We start from the raw sequence: 20,989 nt of genomic DNA on the forward strand, positions 1-20,989 counted from the left end.
GCTCTCTCTGCTAAACCAGGAAGCTCTGCAATTGATACTCACATGCAAAGGAATAAGTAGTTTCCTCCAATGAAGTTCATAAGTGATATTAAGCATATTTAATTAAGGAAGACATGCTTAGCAGTTGGTAGCCAACAAGAAAATTATTTCAATGGAATTTATGCAGGCATTTACTTTGACATTCTGAAATTTATGTCGCTATTATAATTTATACAATTAGATACATTTATACATTGGCAATTTAAAGGCTATACTAATGTTTTAAGGAGGACATTTTCATTTTCCTAAAAATTTAGACTTTTTAACAATCAGACTGCCATGCTACAGAGGATAATGTCACATCTTTCTACGAGTCAGTCACTACCATTTGTTGCATTTACACAGAATCCATTCATCTGCACCAACAAAAGGGAATATAGCATCACTTATGGCTCATAAGACATGAATAGAGCATAAATATCCATTACCATATGTAATAGTGATGAAGAAGTACTTTAAAATAACTAGTGAAACTTCATTGTCATGACTGAAGATATGGCTCAGCAGTAAACAACACTGGCTGCTCTTCAGAGGACCCAGTTTCAATTCCCAGCATTCTTATGGCAGCTCAAAACTGTCTCCAACTCCAGATTCACATGATTTGTTACCCTCTTTTAATTTTCAAGTGCATCAGGCACTCAAGTGGTGCATATATGCACAAATATACATCCACATAAATAAAAGTTTAAAGTTTAAAATGATAGAATTTTCTTGAAACTATCAATCCCAGACTTCCCAGGAACTAAACCAGTACACAAAGACTACACATGGACAGACCCACGACTCCAGTAGCATATGTAGCAAAGGATGGCATGTTGGGTACAAACGAAATGAGAAGCTGTTGCCCCTGCTAAGGCTAGAGCCCCGTTGTAGGGGAATGTCAGGACAGGGAAGTGGAAGGGGAGGAGATAGAACATACTTATAGAAGAAGGAGAAAGGGATGGGATAGGGGGCTTATGGACAGGAAACCGGGAAAGGGAATAGCATTTGAAAAAAAATATATGTGTGTGTGTGTGTGTGTGTGTATTTGTGTGTGTGTGTGTGTGTGTGTGTGTGTGTGTATATATATATATATATTTATAATTTTAAATGGTAAAATTTTCTTGAAACTATCAATTTTGAAATATATCTGTAGCTACATTTTGAATAATAATGTGAAATTACAATGTTTGTAATACCATCAGAAATAAAATCCCAAATCACAAATAAAAGTATCTCACAAAAAGGCTCATTCTCTCAAGTGGAAGGCTGAAGTCAAGACTACATTTCTTTTGGGCCTGAAAACTGGCACCATGGTTTAAAAGCACTTTACAGTTATGTGTCAATTTTTCCTCTGCTTTTGGTAATAAATGCACAGAGAAAAACATACTACATAATTGACAACATTCCTGAGAATATAATCTTGGAAAAACTGTCAAGGTTTAAAGACAAATCGACTTCTGACCTTGGTGATTTTAAAATTGATTATCTTGACATTGATGTTGGCTTCTGAGTGCTTATCAGAACATTGCATATTCTAAGCCAGACATAAAAGATCAGCAATGAGGAGACCTTGAAGCACTGGTGCTGGTATCTTGATATAATTGTGACTACAGCATGATTGACAGCATGATGTGAGAGTTAAGCAATCATGAGCATCACTTAAGAGAGAGATAAGGCAGCATAAGCTGCAGAGATGGTTGGTGACATGGGAAATCATCTCCTCAAACCCTGAAGCTGTAGTATGCACCAGTCACCCACATCTCTATCAGAGTTGGTGGTGCACTTTGTGGAGAAATGGCACCATCTAAGAGACATGACCTCAGGAACATACTGCTATAGTAATAGGTATTGGGCCGGAAGGTCAGAAGGGACATTTTGGAAAGAATTCCATGTCTGGGTGGAGCACTGGGTGATTGTGAATATGATGGACAGGTCTCTGGGAGAGTCATGAAGAATAACTTATGTGGGAATCCAAGGATATGGTGAGTCATCTATATCACCGGCATGGCATGGCCATGTGACTCAGGCTCAGAATTGAGAAAAATCTTCTGGTGCAATGTGAATGTTGACAGCATGTGCAATTATCCATGTTTATGTACTGAGCCAGCATGTATGAAAACTAACAATTACAGCTTCCTTTTCCTGGACTGAGGCAAGCTAATTCCTCCCCCTCTGCAGTACATCATACAAGCTCTGAGGTTCTGGGTTATGTTGTGCAGTTGACATTGCTCCACCTAGTGAACAGTGACTGCCCCAGCCCACCATTTCTGTGCTTCATTTCCTTATCACCCATATAGGAAAGAGTGAATTTTCTTATTGAAGCATAATCTATAATTAGAATCAGCCCTAAAGGACAATGATAAACGAATTCATGTATGGGATATCTTGGGTGTATGGATGTGTGTGTATGTGTGTGTGTGTGCATGTGTGCATGTGTGTGTGTGTGTGTGCATGCATGTGTGTCTATGCATATGTGTATGTGAGTATGTGTATGTATTTATGTGTGTGTGTGTCTCTATGCATGTGTGAATGTGTATGTGTGTATATGATCATGTGTATGTATGTGTGAATGTGTGGATGTGTGTATATGTGTGTGCATATATGTATGTGTGTATACAGATGTGTTTATGTGTGTGTGTGTGTGTGTATGTGTGTGTGCATGTGGGTGTATGGATAATAATAAAATACACTAAGGTTTCAGGAGGGAAGGGCACTCTCAGTTGTTTGGAGGAAGAGAATAGTGGTATATGTTAAGCTTTCCAAAATCAATTAAATTAATACATGTCAGCCATGGAAAATGTCTATTGTCATAGCCCCTGATGATATGTCCTGGGAAAATGAGGAAAATGATTTGTGAATAAGAAAAAGCAAAAACCAGAGAAAGAGTTATGTATGTGTTGGTGTGAGACCTTTCACTGTGGGATTACCAGTTAGTACCATGGAGATCCTGACAGAATAAATCTTTGCATTTTATGAGGTACTAGTAAAAGCAAGAATATTTCCACAGCAACAAAACTCTTGACACCAGGCCATTTCCACACTGCTCACTTCCATAAATAACATTCAAAATATGTCATAAAACAGGTTAGTCCCCTAGGAGTTAGAACCATGAAAAAATGATAGCATAAGCATGTTTACACATCCATCAACATTTTACAGTATTGGGAATCCTACAAATGTTATAGTCATGTTATACACCATAAGTTTCAGAGCAGTCCATGACCTATGACTGTGGCTGTCATAGTCAGTGTGAAATGATGGATGGCGGATGTCTAATTCCTGTCCCTGAAACTGAAGGATACACCAGCAAACTTCTGTATATCCTGCAAGGGATAGCCAAACTCTGCAATAGTTAAAATGTGCTCTAATGATTCTGAATCTGTCTATGTTTCTCTGTCTCTGTCTCTGTCTCTGTCTCTGTCTCTGTCTCTGTCTCTGTCTCTCTCTCTCTCTCTCTCTCTCTCTCATGCATGTATATGTGTGCTGAGTGTGCTCCCCCATATGCACAAAAAGTAAAGTCCATACGTTATTTTATGAAGGGTGTGTCTCTGAGATGCTTCCACAAGGAGCCATTACTGGAACCTTCACCAGAAGTGTAGACATTTTTATAATATCACCTTCTTCAATTCTCTTTGTCTGACTAATGTTTTGCCTATGTATCATAGCTACAGAGTTGTGATTTCACTGGTGTGTGAGTGTGTGTGTGTGTGTGTGTGTGTGTGTGTGTGTGTGTTTGTGACTTGTTTCTTTTTTTTTTCTGATTTTTCAAAAAAATTGTGTAGTTGAGTGAGTGAGTAGGTAGGAAGGCTCTGGAATAAGATGATGCAGAAAAGATGTTTTAAAACATATTGTATGATTTTTTTCAAAAATTATAAAAAGCAAATAAAAACAAGTAATCATATATCTATGGCCTGTTTAATAAACAATCTTTATGGGGTTTGAGCACGGAGACATCAAATGCCAATCATAGCAGGGCAGAGCAGTTAATACAATTAAGAAAGGAAACCATAGAGTGCATGGAGTCCCATCAACATACAACTCATCTTTCTATGGGGCTTCTTGGTCTCACAGTGTCCCCTGCTGGTCCTGAGTTCCCTTGCAGTTAGGTTTGTCAGGGATCACACTAATTGCACAGTTTGGTTTAGAACAATAACTTATCCCTTTAACTTCAGTGTTCACAGAGCCCAGCTTAAGGAAAAAATGGCTCTAGTTTACCTAAGGATAATGATTTATGCATCAGCAATTTTGAGTGTGCCAATATTACTATAATATTTCCTCAAAGTCAGATGCCTCCTTAGTGGCACTTCGTAACAGCTCTACTGCTCCCCATTTCTATAAAGGTAAGAACAGGAGATAAGATCCTTTTCCTGTTTTCATCAGGATACACCTGGGGCAGAGCACCTGTGTTCAGAGCGTAAATCACACACCCTACATTGTGTCATAGACAGAGCAAAAAGACTTATACAATAATTGTACTTAGGAATGAGACTTGACACCAATAACAAAAATGTTGAAGCAACTCAATACCTGTCTGACCCTTAGATATTAGTGCTGAAATAAGCCTGCATTAAACAAAAGGATAGTTAGAAATATTTGTGCTTGGGAAAAATATAAAGGACCTATCAGATCAAAGGTCTAAGTCTTAGAGATCTACAATGAGAACCACTCCATAAGTGAAGGGTCTTTCTGGGACTGAGACACCAACTGAAGAGGATACATGGGTTAAACCAAGGTGCCCAGCACTTGGGTAGCTCAATCTCCATTTGGGTCCCCCAATGACAGGAGTGGGGTCTGTCCCTAAAGGTGCTACCTCTCCTGGACTCCATTCCCTTAACTGGACTCTCTTGTATGACCTAACTGGGAGATAATGCCCTTAACCCAGAAGAGATTTGATGGACCAGGGTTGGGGCATATCTAATGGTGCACCTACCCTCTCAGAGAAGAAAAAAGGGACAGGAAGGGGGCACATGTTTATGGGGTCCAGAAGATAGGGCAGCAAGTGGAATGCAAAATCAATCAACACCCTCTTTGGGTACCTTATTTCTCTTATTCCCTGTCCTTTGTCCCTCAGAGGAAAACAAGACCTCTTTGTTGAGCTATTTGGCTTGGGTGTCCTGGGACCCTACAGGCATGGCTTTACCGTCACAGTGTTGTCCTGCAGCTGTCAGAGAAATTTTCTGAGATTACTGAATATCTGTGTGGTAAACATATTAATCAATTTATAATTGGAATTTGTGTTTGAACTTCTAGTTCTTGGTAAACTTGACCTATTTTGTATTAGATTCTTAGCCAACAAATCAGGATCTGTGACAATTTTCATCCAATACTGTGAGCCTAAAACCCAGTCAGTTATGGGTTGCTTCAAACCTCAAATTGACAACACTGAATCAACTCATTGCATATGTAGAATTGGTTTCCATTTAGATCATTTTCATCTATGGACTAATGTTTATGATACCAGATGATACTCAACATACTTTCAATGGAAAAATGTAAATAGGAAACAAGCTTTAAAAAAGAGAAAAGTTTGATCTAAATAATGTCCTGCCTCTTTCCTTCAAGTTACACTATGTAAAAAACAGTAGAAATCTGTGGGACCAATCAATGAAGATCTGACTTCTTTCAGGGATCATTCTACTAAGTGAAACTGATTTCTAAAAATGTTTTTGTTGACCAAGAGCCAGTGATCATATAGTCCAGAGACGTAGGAGCAAACAAATTACATTGTTCTGGTAAATGATTGTAGTAATAAAAGTACTCCTACATGAAAAAGTTCTCCCAGTAGGAATTACTCTATGCACTCAATGATTAATCATGAAAAATTTGTTATTGAAATAAACACAAGCAGACACACACACACACACACACACACACACACACACACACACACACCAGTTAAAACCCAAATATTTCATTACATATTTCACTACACCTTGGCATTATGTATTTTATATATGCCTTATTCATAAGTTGCTTAAGTACATGCTGTGAAAACCCTTTAAACTTTTTAATCAGAAACAGGAATCTTAAAGTAAGGACACACAACCTACATTGTGTGATATTTACTAAACAAAGGTATCATAATTTTCATTTATTATTCTTAGAGTACTTCTATTTCATTGTAAATAAATTTTTCACACAATATATCCTGATTACTTATCTGTCTTCTTCAACTACTTATAGATTGTCTGCTACCTCAACTCCATTTCTTCATCTAATTAGGAAAAACAAACAGAACCTAAATAAACAAAAGAAAAATCAAATAAGATAAAAGAAAAGTAAACAAACTGAAATAATACAAAACAAAAAATATGAATAAAGGGTATCTACAGAACTCCAAATAGATTGGACCGGAAAAGAAACACCTCCCCTCACATAATAGTCAAAACACCAAACGCACAAAATAAAGAAAGAATATTAAAAGCAGTAAGGGAAAAAGGTCAAGTAACATATAAAGGCAGACCTATCAGAATCACACCAGACTTCTCGCCAGAAACTATGAAGGCCAGAAGATCCTGGACTGATGTCATACAGACCCTAAGAGAACACAAATGCCAGCCCAGGTTACTGTATCCTGCAAAACTCTCAATTAACATAGATGGAGAAACCAAGATATTCCATGACAAAACCAAATTTACACAATATCTTTCTACAAATCCAGCACTACAAAGGATAATAAATGGTAAAGCCCAACATAAGGAGGCAAGCTATACCCTAGAAGAAGCAAGAAACTAATTGTGTTGGCAACAAAACAAAGAGAAGAAAAGCACAAAAACATAACCTCATATCCAAATATGAATATAACAGGAAGCAATAATCACTATCCCTTAATATCTCTCAACATCAATGGCCTCAACTCCCCAATAAAAAGACAGAGATTAACAAACTGGATATGCAACGAGGACCCTGCATTCTGCTGCCTACAGGAAACACACCTCAGAGACAAAGACAAACACTACCTCAGAGTGAAAGGCTGGAAAACAACTTTCCAAGCAAATGGTCGTAAGAAGCAAGCTGGAGTAGCCATTCTAATATCAAATAAAATCAATTTTCAACTAAAAGTTATCAAAGAAGATAAGGAAGGACACTTCATATTCATCAAAGGGAAAATCCACCAAGATGAACTCTCAATCCTAAATATCTAGCCCCAAATACAAGGGTACCTACATACGTAAAAGAAACCTTACTAAAGCTCAAAACACGCAATGCACCTCACACAATAATAGCAGGAGATTTCAACACCCCACTCTCATCAATGGACAGATCATGGAAACAGAAATTAAACAGAGACGTAGACAGACTAAGAGAAGTCATGAGCCAAATGGACTTAACGGATAATTATAGAACATTCTATCCTAAAGCAAAAGGATATACCTTCTTCTCAGCTCCTCATGGTACTTTCTCCAAGATTGACCATATAATTGGTCAAAAAAAGGGCCTCAACAGGTACAGAAAGATAGAAATAATCCCATGCGTGCTATAGGACCACGACGGCCTAAAACTGGTCTTCAATAAGAATAAGGGAAGAATGCCCACATATACGTGGAAATTGAACAATGCTCTACTCAATGAAAACCTGGTCAAGGAAGAAATAAAGAAAAAAATTAAAGACTTTTTAGAATTTAATGAAAATGAAGGTACAACATACACAAACTTATGGGACACAATGAAAGCTGTGCTAACAGGAAAACACATAGCGCTGAGTGCCTGCAGAAAGAAACTGGAAAGAGCATATGTCAGCAGCTTGACAGCACACCTAAAAGATCTAGAACAAAAAGAAGCAAATACACCCAGGAGGAGTAGAAGGCAGGAAGTGATCAAACTCAGAGCTGAAATCAACCAAGTAGAAACAAAAAGGACCATATAAAGAATCAACAGAACCAAAAGTTGGTTCTTTGAGAAAATCAACAAGATAGATAAACCCTTAGCCAGACTAACGAGAGGACACAGAGAGTGTGTCCAAATTAACAAAATCAGAAATGAAAAGGGAGACATAACTACAGATTCAGAGGAAATTCAAAAAATCATCAGAACTTACTATAAAAGCCTATATTCAACAGAACTTGAAAATCTTCAGGAAATGGACAATTTCCTAGACAGATACCAGGTACTGAAGTTAAATCAGGAACAGATAAGTCAGTTAAAGAACCCCATAACTCCTAAGGAAATAGAAGCAGTCATTAAAGATCTCCCAACCAAAAAGAGCCCAGGTCCAGACGGGTTTAGTGCAGAATTCTATCAGACCTTCATAGAAGACCTCATACCAATATTATCCAAACTATTCCACAAAATTGAAACAGATGGAGCACTACCGAATTTGTTCTATGAAGCCACAATTACTCTTATACCTAAACCACACAAAGACACAACAAAGAAAGAGATCTTCAGACCAATTTCCCTTATGAATATCGACGCAAAAATACTCAATATAATTCTGGCAAACCGAATCCAAGAGCACATCAAAACAATCATCCACCATGATCAAGTAGGCTTCATCCCAGCCATGCAGGGATGGTTTAATATACGGAAAAACATCAACGTGATCCATTATATAAACAAACTGAAAGAACAAAACCACATGATCATTTCATTAGATATTGGGAAAGCATTTGACAAAATTCAACACCCCTTCATGATAAAAGTCCTGGAACGAATAGGAATTCAAGGCCCATACCTAAACATAGTAACAGCCATATACAGCAAACCAGTTGCTAACATTAAACTAAATGGAGAGAAACTTGAAGCAATCCCACTAAAATCAGGGACTAGTAAGGCTGCCCACTCTCTCCCTACTTATTCAATATAGTTCTTGAAGTTCTAGCCAGAGCAATCAGACAATAAAAAGAGGTCAAGGGGATACAGATCGGAAAAGAAGACGTCAAAATAACACTATTTGCAGATGATATGATAGTATATTTAAGTGATCCCAAAAGTTCCACCAGAGAACTACTAAAGCTGATAAACAACTTCAGCAAAGTGGGTGTGTATAAAATTAACTCAAATAAATCAGTAGCCTTCCTCTACACAAAAGAGAAACAAGCCAAGAAAGAAATTAGGGAAATGACACCCTTCATAATAGACCCAAATAATATAAAGTACCTCGATGTGACTTTAACCAAGCAAGTAAAAGACTTGTACAATAAGAACTTCAAGACTCTGAAGAAGGAAATTGAAGAAGACCTCAGAAGATGGAAAGATCTCCCATGCTCATTGATTGGCAGGATTAATATAGTAAAAATTGCCATTTTACCAAAAGCAATCTACAGATTCAATGCAATCCCCATCAAAATACCAATGCAATTCTTCAAAGAGTTAGACAGAACTATTTGGAAATTCATCTGGAATAACAAAAAACCCAGGATAGCTAAAACTATCCTCAACAATAAAAGGACTTCAGGGGGAATCACTATCCCTGAACTCAAACAGTATTACAAAGCAATAGTTATAAAAAGTGCCTGGTATTGGTACAGAGACAGACAGATAGACAAATGGAACAGAATTGAAGACCCAGAAATGAACCCACATACCTATGGTCACTTGATTTGAGAAAGGAGCCAAAACCATCAAATGGAAAAAAGATAGCATTTTCAGCAAATGATGCTGGTCCAACTGGAGGTCAACATGTAGAAGAATGCAGATTGATCCATGCTTATCGCCCAGTACAAAGCTTAAGTCCAAGTGGATCAAGGACCTCCACATCAAACCAGATACACTCAAACTAATAGAAGAAAAACTGGGGAAGCATCTGGAACACATGGGCACTGGAAAAAATCTGAACAAAACACCAATGGCTTATGCTCTAAGATCCAGAATCGACAAATGCAATCTCATAAAACTGCAAAGCTTCTGTAAGGCAAAGGACACTGTGGTTAGGACAAAACGGCAATCAACAGATTGGGAAAAGATCTTTACCAATCCTACAACAGATAGAGGCCTTATATCCAAAATATACAAATAAATCAAGAAGTTATACCACAGGGAGACAAATAACCCTTTTAAAAAATGGGGTTCTGAGCTAAACAAAGAATTCACAGCTGTGGAATGCCAATGGCTGAGAAACACCTAAAGAAATGTTCAACATCTTTAGTCATAAGGGAAATGCAAATCAAGACAACCCTGAGATTTCACCTCACACCAGTGAGAATGGATAAGATCAAAAACTCAGGTGACAGAAGATGCTGGCAAGGATGTGGAGAAAGAGGAACACTCCTCCATTGTTGGTGGGATTGCAGACTGGTAAAACCTTTCTGGAAATCAGTCTGGAGGTTCCTCAGAAAATTGGACATTGAACTGCCTGAGGATCCAGCTATACCTCTCTTGGGCATATACCCACAAGATGCCCCAACATATAAAAAAGACACGTGCTCCACTATGTTCATTGCAGCCTTATTTATAATAGCCAGAAGCTGGAAATAACCCAGATGTCCTTCAACAGAGGAATGCATGCAGAAAATGTGGTACATCTACATAATGGAATATTACTCAGCTATCAAAAACAATGACTTTATGAAATTCGTAGGCAAATGGTTGGAACTGGGCAATATCATCCTGAGTGAGGTAACCAATCACAGAAAAACACACATGGTATGCACTCATTGATAAGTGTCTATTAGCCCAAATGCTTGAATTACCCTAGATGCCTAGAACAAATGGAACTCAAGACGGATGATCAAAAAGTGAATGCTTCACTCCTTCTTTAAAAGGGGAACAAGAATACCCTTGGCAGGGAAGAGAGAGGCAAAGATTAAAACAGACACAGAAGGAACACCCATTCAGAGCCTGCCCCACATGTGGCCCATACATATACTACCATCCAATTAGACAAGATGGATGAAGCAAAGAAGTGCAGGCTGACAGGAGCCGGATGTAGATCGCTCCTGAGGGACACAGCCAGAGTACAGCAAATACAGAGGCGAATGCCAGCAGCAAACCACTGAACTGAGAATAGGACCCCCGTTGAAGGAATCAGAGAAAGAATTGGAAGAGCTTGAAGGGACTCGAGACCACATATGTACAACAATGCCAAGCAACCAGAGCTTCCAGGGACTAAGCCACTACCTAAAGACTATACATGGACTGACCCTGGACTCTGACCTCATAGGTAGCAATGAATATCGTAGTAAGAGCACCAGTGGAAGGGGAAGCCCTGGGTCCTGCTAAGACTGATCCCCCAGTGAACTAGATTGTTGGGGGGAGGGCAGCAATGGGGGGAGGATGGGGAGGGGAACAGCCATAAACAAGGGGAGGGGGAGGGATTAGGGGGATGTTTGCCCGGAAACCGGGAAAGGGAATAACACTCGAACTGTATATAAGAAATGCTCAAGTTAATAATAATAATAAAAAAAGGTATCAAAAACCAAGCACAAAGAATGCACATAGATGCAGAGTAAAAAACATTCATAAATATTCTACAGGAGAAAGTTTGATACCAATTATCCAACAAACAGTCATAGTATATGTTCTTTCAGAATAGGTTCATATTCTCTAAAGGCTAATGATTACAGAACTGATTATTGTGAGTGGAACCACTTTTATAGGACCAGTTACTAACATAGTTACCTCAGAATTAACCTCATTTGGGATGTTCATACATTGAGTTGATAAATGAGTTCTGTGAAAAGTGATTTAATAATATTTCCGATCATCATTTAGAAATTATTCTTATGTGACTTTGTGTCAGGAGCCACTTTGCCTTCTTTCATGCAGAGTCATGGCAGAAGGGCTGAGAGTTCTGGTCCTCTTGCAGGAAGGAACTTGGAGGCTTCCCAATGGGTATAGGTATGCAATGTACCTCAGACACTGTATCTGCTGGCTTGTAACTTTGTTTCCCTGGATTCTGTAAAGCATATAAAGATTATGAGAATTAAACTTGGTGTTGGCAAAGTATTCACTATTCACCTTCTGTTATATAATCCTTGTCTCAGAGACTTCTTTTCCACCATTCCTATAATCATACCCACTCCCTCCTTCTCTCCTGAGAATTTTCAACTTTTCATCTGCAGGAACAATCCATATATATATATATATATATATATATATATATATATATATAAATTCCTCATTCATTCTAAGACTCTAGAACTTATGCTGGAGCACACAAGCAGAATTAGCAAAATATGTAGAAGTCATTTGAGACTTAAGACTGAAAAAAGGCTTTTAGATTGCCCAAAGTACTTTGGTGTTTTACTGGTCAAATTAATACATAGTTTCATCCACACCAACAAATCTCTGTGCTGGAAATTCATACTGTACTTTATTCCTATCTATTTCAATGAAAATTCTAGGCTTTATCAAAATGCACAAGTATTTTTTCATGCATAATCACTGATTCACTTTTTTGTTGTTTCATTAAAGAAGAAACATGTCAATAGAGGTGGTCACTGAGGGCAACAGTGACAAGATATCTGGTAATCTAGGAGCATCATAAATCAACATAACATAATTTATAGATGTCCTTTTGCAGAAATTTAAAAAAAGCTGAATTGGTCTCTAAGGAACAGGTACAAAAATGGACATGAGTGTTTTCAGTCCCAGGGCAGCTTGCTGCTCTTCCTCCAGGGTTTCTGACATTCTCAGGATGTGGTTGCAACACTGTGTCTTGCACAGTAATAGATTGCAGAGTCCTCAGGTGTCAATCTACTAAGCCCCATACAGGCTGTGCTGGAGGATTTGTCTACAGTCAATGTGGCCTTTCCCTTGAACTTTTCATTGTAGTTAGTCACACCATGATAAGGGTTAATATTTCTAATCCACTCCAGGCTCTTTTCATGACTGTGCTTCACCCAGCTCACCCATCAGCTAGTGAATGTGTAACCAGAAGCCTTGCAGGACATTTTTATGGTGGCCTCAGGCCTCACCAGCTCAGCCCAAGACTGGTACAGCTGGACCTGTGAGTGGACAACTATAGAGGTAAAGACAGAATGGATGCCACTGTCACTTGCGTGAATGACCAAACCTCAAATTTGCTACTGTGAGATACTTATTTTTCTTGATGTTGCTACAAAAAAAGGATAATACAGTTACATCCCATAGTGAGTTCCTGTGTATTCAGTGACTGTAAACAGGAGGGTGATTTCATGGTTTTGTGCGGTGTAGACATCCCTAGATTTACCACTAAAGGCTCATATGATTTGCATATTCATGAACAGGATGCATCTGAGATAAGGACCTACTCCTACTGGAGAAGGGTTATCCGGGTCAGAAATCAGGTTGTTGAAGCCCAGGTCCTAATCCTGTCTGAGGAAATTCATCCCTTACCCCATCAATGAGCCTTGTTCTGAGGCTGAGGATGTAACAAAAGGACTGTGCTTTAACAATATTTGCTTCCAGAGACAGTGTCCCCTCTTCTGACAAAAAAGCAACTTTCAAAAACAGCTAAGATATTAGAATTTACAGCTTCCTTTTTTTTTCAGAAAACCTGCTAGACAAATTCTAAAAGAGCTGTAACACTTTACAGCTTCCTTTCAAAACATACAATTTACAATTTTTCCCAACATGTTATATACTAAAAAAAAAGTCACCCTAATGACCAAAGGTAAATATACTTCAGAATCATTTGTATATGAATGATTATTGTAGCACTATCACAATAACTAAATTGTGGAAATAAACTTTGTATTTTCAATAGAAATTTGCACCAAGAAAACATGACTGACAGACAGACAGATGGATACATGAGAGATATTGATTGATATAGATATATCAAAAATGTACATCTTGGAAGAGTTTAACAAAGATTCTTCACAGTGCTTGAACATGGAACTGTTACATGTCAATCACAAGAGGTACATGTGGGTAAAGAAAGGAACTCCCAGAGTATAAAATATCCCCTCCACACCCACATCTCTCCGCAGTAAATACTAGGTTCCACTCTGCCCCCTGCTGGTCATGAACTTATCTGCAGGTATATTTCCTATTGTTTACTCTGAAGTTGCCCAGTCTAACTTGAGTAGTAACATATCCCTGAACCTAGTGTGCTTGCAGGGTTCAGCTGCAGGGAGAAATGGCTCTGGTTTGTTTGTAGACAATAACTGATGTCTCAGTGTGTGAATTTGAGTTGGTTCTACATTAATGACACTCTTAAAGTCATTGTCTTTTCTACTGGCAGCAGGATCCAGAACTAGGAGTTACCAGTTGTAAAAAGTTGTTATCAGGAGAGATCATGGCCTTTGTTGGTTTCATCAGGCTTTATTGCATAAGAGCATCTGAGGACAGAAGAACAACAGTGAAGCTCAAGCCCAGATGCACTGCCCCATGTTTCCATATATAAATTAATGGAACAGTCAAATAAAACAAAAAGAAGAACAACTGAGGTATTCACAGAAAAACTAACAGTCCAAAAAAATTCACATTGATAAGGAAGTAGAAATAAAGCTCATGTATTCTGCACCTCAATCTGTTTCCAAACCTGCATGGGTCTCCATTAAATTTGATAAAGGCAGATAGGATATCCAATGTCATGAATCCTAATGGTTGAGGCATATGCACACTTAGAAAGCTTTATCTCTACCTGATTAGCTTTCCAGTCCATGGTCCTCTTATTATTGGTAGAGCAAGTATTATGAAAGCTTTTGAGGAGATAATGTTGCAAAAATGAAAGATAGATTTGGAATATTTCCCCAGGGATTAGAGAAAACAATAGCACTATGTAAGAATATATGTACATATGTATTTAACTATCTGAGGTAAAGCTACTCATATTAAAATGAAAATACTATATGAATGCAGAATATTATTATCTTGTGCTCTAACTTCAGGTTCACAAATTGGATGCACCTAATATTGCACGATAGAACAAGCAGGAGCTCGTGAATGCCTGCTCTACCTTTCATAGCTGGTAGAGTACATGCAATATCCTATGAATTGTCAGTGTACATGGCATCAATGGCCTCAGGGCATCAATGACTTTTTATAATAGAAGAAGAGTTATACATGCAATCCATAATGATAGATGGTTGTATCTTAGCATTTCAGAACCCCTATTGCACTGAAGAACATCTATAATGCTATGTGCTATGCTTCACACTCCAGTATATTGGATGTTGATGGCTCTCATAGGTTACAATGTGCAGCCCTACTTAAATAGTATGGATTTGCATAGATGTCCTCCTCTTATAATGTAATCCATTCACAAATTTATAGCATTCCTACTGGCCTCCATCTGCCTTCCCCCACCCCTGGAGGTAAGGGTGTGCAACAGCATTCCTTACTGAAACAATGCCCCAAGAGAGTTAATCTTCCCATAATATTGTCTATCCTAAATTCATGGTGAATCTACCACTTTTGCTCCAATAACCGGTCAAAAACAGACCCAACAGGAGCCAACAGGGCACAGGAAATACAAAGCAGCCAGAGACAGGATTCATTTTGTTTCCATCAGCACCCCTGAAGTAAGCATGTGACACAGCTCTCAACAACCAAATACTGCCTGGAGAGAGCTGTTTTCTGAGGAGTGCTAACACACATAGGCTCACAGGCTCACAGGCTCATAGGAGGCAAGAGCTCTAGTTACAGACAGTAAGACCAAATAACACCAGGAAAAAAAAAAACAGATGGAGACAGGCAAGCATAAGGAACTTAGCAACATAAACCAAGGCTACTTGGCATACTCAGAAACAAGTTCTCCCACCATAGCAAGTCCTGCATACCAAAACACATGAAAAAGCAAGAGTCTGATATATAGTTATATCTCATGTTGATGATAGAGGACTTTAAGAAGGACATAAATAACTCGCTGAAAAAAAATACAGACGAACACAGGTAAAACGGTAGAAGCCCTTAAAGAGGAAACACAAAAATCACTTTAAAAATTCAGGAAAGTACAAAGAGGTGAAGGAATTGAAAAAAGGACAGTCAGGATCAAAAATAAAAATAAAAACAGTAGAGAAATCACAAAGGGAAAATAACTTGGAGATCGAAAACCTATGAAAAAACCAGGAGTCATGAGGATCGATGCAAGCATAACCCACAGAATAAAAGGTATAGAATAAAGAATATTAGGAACAGAAGATACCATAGAAAACATTAACAAAACAGTCAAAGAAAATGGAAAGTGAAAAACTCCTAACCCAAAATATTCAGGAAATCCAGGACACAATAAGACCAAATTTAAGGATAATAGAGATATAAGCCAACAAGGATACCCAACTTAAAGAGCCAGTAAATATCTTCAACAAAATTATAGAAGAAATCATCCCTAACTTAAAGAAATAGATGCCCATAAACATAAAAGAAGCCTACAGAACTCCAAATCAATTGGACCAAAAATAAGAAAGTACTCCCATCACACAATAATCAAAACACCAAATGCACAAAACTAAGAAAGAGTATTAAAAGAAGCAAGGGGAAATGGTCAAGTAACATAAAAGCAGACCTTTCAGAATTACACTAGATTTCTCAACAGACACTAAAAGCCTGAAGATCCTGGACAGATGTCATACAGAATTAAAACAAATAAAAAAATACCAGCCCAGTATACTATACCCAGAAAAACTCTGAATTAACAAAGATGGAGAAACCAAGATATTCCATGACAAAACCAAATTAAACAAAATATCTTTCCAAAAATCCAGCCCTATAAAGGATAATAGATGAATAACTACAATATAAGTAGGGAAAATGCACCTTAGAAAAAGTAAGAAAGTAATCATCTTTCAACAAGTTCAAAATAAGGTAGCCAGACAAACATAATTCCATCTCCATAATAACAGGAAACAGCGATCACTTTTCCTTAATATCTCTTAACATCAATTAACTGAATTCCCCAATAAAAAGAATTAGACTAACAGACTGAACACACAAATAGGTCCTAACATTTTACTGCACACAGGAAAAACACTTCAGTGACAAAGGCAGATATTACATTAGAGAAAATAACTGGAGAAAATTTTTCCAAGCAAATTGTCCTGAGAAATAAACTGTAGTAACCATTGTAATATCTAACAAAATCAACATTCCACCAAAATTAATTAAAAAAAAGGTAAGTAAGGACATCTCATACTCATCAAAGATAAAAAAAATCTACCAAGATGAACTCTCAATTCTTATCATCCATGCTCCAAATGCAAGGGCATCCACATTAATAAGGAAACTTAGAAAGAGCAGGAAATAAACAAACTCAGCCAAGTGAAATAAAACGAACTAAAAACTAGGAACAGGTTCTTTGAGAAAATAAATAACATAAATAAAACCTTATCCAGACCAACCAGAGAACACAGAGCCAGTACCCAAATTAACAAAATCACAAATGAAAACACAGACATAACTTTAGAAAATAAGGATATTCAAAAAATCATCAGATTCCCAATACAAAAACCTATACTCAACATAAGTAGAAAATCTGAAACTAATGCAAAATTTTCTAGACAGATACCTGGTACCCATGTTAAATCATGATCAGATAAAACATATCAACTGTCTGATATCCCCTAAAAAATAGAAGAAATCACTAAAAGTCTCCCAACAAAAAAAATTGCAAGACCAGATAAGATTAGTTCATTATTCTATCAGAGCTTGGAAGAAGACCAAATATCAATAGTGGTCAAACTATTATACAAATAGGAACAGAAGGAACACTATTTAATTCATTCTAGGAAGCCACAGGTGTGCTTATACCTAAACCTCACAAACCCCCAACAAAGAAACAGAACATCAGACTAATTTCCCTTATGAAAACCAGGAGCCAACATCAAACTAAATGAAGAGTAACTTGAAGCAATCTCACTTAGAGACTAGACAAGGCTGTACAATCTCCCCCTGCCTATTCCATAAAATACTCAAAGTACTAGCAAGAGCAATTAGACAACAAAAGATCAAAGTGATACCGATTGGAAAGGAAGAAGTCAAAATATCACTATTTGCAGATGAGATCATAGTGTGCATAAATGACCACAAAACACAAACAAGAGAAAATTAAACCTGGAAAAACATCTTCAGCAACATGACTGAACATTAAATTAACTCAAATCAGTATCTTTCCTATACTAAAGTGATAAACAGGCTGAGAAAGAAATTAGGAAAATGACATCCTTCAAAATAGTCACAAATAATGTAAAACACCTTGGTGTGATTCTATGCAAGCAAATTAACAATCAATATGGCAAGGAATTCAAGTCTATGAAGAAAGATATTGAAGAAGATCTCAGAAAATGGAAAGGTCTCCCATGCTCATGGATTGGCATGCTTAATATAGTAAAAATGTCCATCTTGCCCAAGCAATCTACAGATTCAATGCAATCCCCAACAAAGTTCCAACTCAATTCTTCATAGAGTTAAAAATGGTAATTTGCAAACTCATTTGGAATAACAGAAAAACCCAGAGTAGCAAAAACTATTCTCAACAATAAAAGAACTTCTGGGGGAATCAACATCCTGACCACAAATAGTAATAATGTGTGTAAGGAATCATTGCCTTAAAATGATTCTGTATAGGTTCTGAGAAAATGTCTGAGCACTGAAACATGTAATGCTCTCTACAGATTCTTACATGACCTTCAGTAAAATAAGACAATGAAAGATCAGTAGAGCAATAGGCAACTGAGCAGAAGTTACTGGAAACTCAAAACTAGGTTTATATAAGCATGCCAGAAAAAACAAACATGTTTTATCTTTCTTTGGTGTTTGAACTTATTGAAAAGTAACGAATTTATAAAATTTAGGACCCCTTTTCCGAGTTTACTTCATTTAATTTCCTATAAAATTGAAAAAGGTGTTTTAAACAGTATGCTCAGATAATACATTTCTTCTTCCCAGCACTTCGAAGATGTTCATTCTCTTGCTACCGACACTACTTCACAGCCTTTCTTCCTCTTGGTATTTAAAAAGCACAAACAAAATATAAAAAACAAGAATCGTTTTCTATCTATTTCTCCTACATTTATCTTCCTCTCCATCTCCATTTCTCTCTCTCTCCCTCCCTCTCTCTCCCTCCCTCTCTCTCTCTCTCTCTCTCTCTCTCTCTCTCTCTCTCTCTCTCTCCCTCCCTCTCTCTCTCTCTCTCTCCCTCTCTCTCTCTCTCTCTCTCTCTCTCTCTCTCTCTCTCTCTCTCTCTCTCTCTCTGTGTGTGTGTGTGTGTGTGTGTGTGTGTACTGAAGGTTAACATTTAATTATTTTGAATTATCTGTATTGGGATTTGTGGCCTAAGACTTAGTGGAACCATAACTCTGAGCCACACAATGTAGGCACCAAACATCCTTCACCTTTATAAAACAAAGCACAGACAAACTCATTTCTGGACATCTTTAAAAGTACCTAGGTTGAATGTCAGGAATAGAATGCACTTAAGAGCAAACAGGAAATAACAGAGGCCAGTAGGAAACCCAAAACCTGTTATAAAAGGAAGGAACAAAGCTGAGAACCAACCTAAAATACTGCAGAGCTGAAAACTGAGGCTGTGTCAATGTGCATTGCAAGCACAGTACTATGTGACAGTATCAGCAGTGTCCCAACTATTGATCTGGAGGAATGCTTTATCCTAGGAAACTGTGAGCCGACTCTTCCAAGATAGGTTCTAGCACTTATCATTATCCCACCAAATTCTTGCCAGCCACTTCAGAATCTTCCCTAAGGTCTGACAGATCCAGTACCTTTTCCAGAAGTGCTCAGTGAAAACTCAAAGAAAGAGTATATCAGACTGAGGGTATGGAAAGGCTGCAGTATATCAGGGCCAGACTCTTTCAGAGTAAACTGGGACAGGACATCTGTGGAAAAATGAATGGGGAGAAGTTAAGGTTGTCATAGGGTGAAAATAGCGAAGTTCATCCCTTAAGAAGCCTTGGCACTCACATAGGGGACAATCAGCAGTAGAAATGAGGAAGTAAGCCTGTCCATGTTTGCACACCAGTGAGAACTAAGGCTCAACTTTGGGTTTTCAACCCAAAGTTGGATGGAGCTAGGAGAAATTTGCACTCCCTTATTGGGTACTCTCTCTGATGGTGTACTTAAGATTTAGGACTCAAGAGGAATGAATTTGTAATAGAAAGCACAGGTGCCCTCAAAGGAACTTACAAATTATCCCCCAAAAGAGTAGCTAACTGAAGATCAGAGTCATCACAATAAAAGACTTCTTATGAGTGCTGTATAGAAGCATCAAGTCTGAGAGAGATCCTTAGTGTGTCATAAAGGGTCATGACTCTGTTCACTTGTCCAGGGATCATTGCTTTGTGTTTTTAAATGTAGGCCAAAGGAAGAATTCGAAGCTTTGACATTCCACTTGCCTTAGTCTTGCTTTGTGGCTGCTGCCATAGAATGCCTCCTGACTCTTGTCATAACATATTTTCTTACATAGGCACACGAACACTCACACACAAACACACACACACACACACACACACAATGTACAGATAGTATACTCTTTTTGTAGAGTGTAAGACTAAGAGTTACTTATAGGCTAACAGCGTTGAGTGCTATCATTTCACAGAAGACAGTGAGGTTTCATTGACTTTACTTATTTGTCATTTCCCTGGCTCACATTTTCCTGATTCATGTTACTCAACAGCGAGTGCCTTCATCCTTATACTACACTTATTTGTGACAAATTTAAAAGAAAAAATATTGTTTGCTTGTTCAGTCCTATAAGATGTTCAGGATCCTGGAGGACAGTACAGTGGACGGAAGGTGATTGAATTCACACACTGGGATTGGGGGATGTTTTACAGTGCTTCAGGTAAGTTAAAAAACAATGTATTTCACCTTATTGTTGTCCCTACTAATCTTTAGAGCAAAAAAATGAATATAAAATTTGATTTGAAATACCTAAATTTGGATAATTTCATAGTGAATTTTTGGTATCAACATAATTAAATTCATGGAAGTAGATATGAGTGAACTACTGATTTCCACAAAGAAAGCTGCATGGAAAACACACACATTTTTATGAATAAAATATTTTTTTAGTTAAAAGCTTTTGAAAGATGAAGATATCAATATTTGTATAAACCATGAAATTTATCTTACCACAAAGTTGTAACAA

The 20,989-nt window shown here is 37.6% G+C and overlaps 1 non-coding gene across 1 annotated transcript; it reads right to left on the minus strand.

Moving 5' to 3' along the window:
* Positions 1 to 13,411: 13,411 nt before the first annotated feature.
* LOC120093318 (U7 small nuclear RNA) lies at positions 13,412 to 13,472 on the minus strand. The gene has a single exon (XR_005486422.1). It is a non-coding gene; the product is annotated as a U7 small nuclear RNA (small nuclear RNA).
* Between the last annotated feature and the right edge of the window lie 7,517 nt (positions 13,473 to 20,989).

This window comes from Rattus norvegicus, chromosome 6 (assembly GCF_036323735.1).
Source record: "Rattus norvegicus strain BN/NHsdMcwi chromosome 6, GRCr8, whole genome shotgun sequence".
In the NCBI taxonomy this organism is placed as follows: domain Eukaryota; kingdom Metazoa; phylum Chordata; class Mammalia; order Rodentia; family Muridae; genus Rattus; species Rattus norvegicus.